This window comes from Borostomias antarcticus (genome assembly GCF_949987555.1).
Source record: "Borostomias antarcticus genome assembly, chromosome: 8".
Classification (NCBI taxonomy): domain Eukaryota; kingdom Metazoa; phylum Chordata; class Actinopteri; order Stomiiformes; family Stomiidae; genus Borostomias; species Borostomias antarcticus.
In genome coordinates this window covers 19,296,063-19,298,015 of record NC_140241.1, presented here as the reverse complement: position 1 = coordinate 19,298,015, position 1,953 = coordinate 19,296,063, and positions in this window count along the sequence as shown.

Here is a 1,953-nt window from a genome sequence, read left to right as displayed (position 1 = left end):
ACAGGAAGAGGAGCAGAGAGGAGAGAGGAGCAGAGACAGGAAGAGGAGAGAAGAGGAGAGAGGAGCAGAGACAGGAAGAGGAGGAGAGAGGAGCAGTGACTGTTGAGCTGGGATGTTCATCCTTGCCCTGGGGCACATTAAGGTCAAGCAAGTATCAATGGTTATGTTTTGTATTGATGGTTTATAATATTGATTGTATATATTGCAGTTATATACAGACTCTTCTGTGACCGGTGTTGTTTAGCGTAACTAAAGCAGAGAATAGAGACAGTGGCTGTTAAAGGACAGCGAATGTAGACTTTGTAGAATTCACGTAGAATTTCATTCTTATGGCTTTGATTTCCTGTTAACTTTCCCAATACCTGATAACTCCCCCATCTTGTACATTCCCCATCTGATACCAGTTCATCCTCAGAAGGTAATATCACTGCAGGACTGGCCAATGCAGGACACTGACTGATCCTGGTCCAGCCGTTAAAGACGTCCATATGTCATCTTGAACAGGCTGGGACTGGGCAACGACTGATCTCAAACCAGAACTAAACAGATCCATCTGCCCGGTTAGAGAGGAGTACAAGCAATTTGGAAGCTGGAGGAGTTTTGATTTACAGAATGCTGTCTCCCAACTGGCACATTATCAATCTTATATCACAATCACTTTTCTATCTTCATTCTATGCATCATACTTATCCTCTGTGTCTTCATTGGACCGTGCTTGTATCATCCGGCTCCTACCAGCTCTGCCTCACATCACCCTATGTTCACTGTTAAATGGATCTGGGCGGCTTCTCATCTCTGGGCCTTGAGAAAGACCTGATTCTCATAAAGCAAAGAGGAACCTGATGTTTTAAAGAGAAGACGCTGCAGAAAGCAGCATTCTTTCCCAGAGACGAACATGGACCAGACCCGATTGTGTCACTAGCTTCAGCTCGCCCGCCTGTTATGACAACCTCCATAAGGCCGAGCCAGACTGAGCGATGGCCTGTCTGCCTCCTCAGACACGTCTCCATGGTACAGTGGAGGTGAGTTATGGGATGTTTGGGCTGCTCGCTGGCTGACTCCGGCTCTGCTGGAGCCGTGGGCTTCTCCAGGACGCTCGACGGCAGGAGGCTGGGACACTGAGGGGCTGGGGAGGGGCAAGAGGGCAGCAGGGGCAGGAGCCCACCACCACTACCACCACCACCACTATCCCCACTACTACTACCACCACCACTACTACTACTACCACTACTACTACTACTCCTACCACCAGCACCATCACCACCACCACTATCACCACTACTACCACCACCACCACTACTACTACTACCACCACTACCACAACCACTACCACTACTACTACTACTACCACCACCATCATCACCACCACTACTACTACCACCACCACCACCACCACTACCACACTACCATCACCACCACTACCACCATCACCACCATCATCACCACTACCACCACCACTACTACCACTACCACTACCACCACCACCACTACCACTACCACCACTACCACCACCACCACTACTACCACCACCACTACCACCACTACTACTACTACTACTACTACTACTACTACTACTACTACCACTACCACTACTACTACTACTACTACTACCACTACCACCACTACCACCACTACCACCACCACTATCACCACTACTACTACCACCACCACTACTACTACTACCACTACTACTACTACTCCTACCACCAGCACCATCACCACCACCACTATCACCACTACTACCACCACCACCACTACTACTACTACCACTACTACCACAACCACTACCACTACTACTACTACTACCACCACCATCATCACCACCACTACTACTACCACCACCACCACCACCACCACTACCACACTACCATCACCACCACTACCACCATCACCACCATCATCACCACTACCACCACCACTACTACCACTACCACTACCACCACCACTACTACC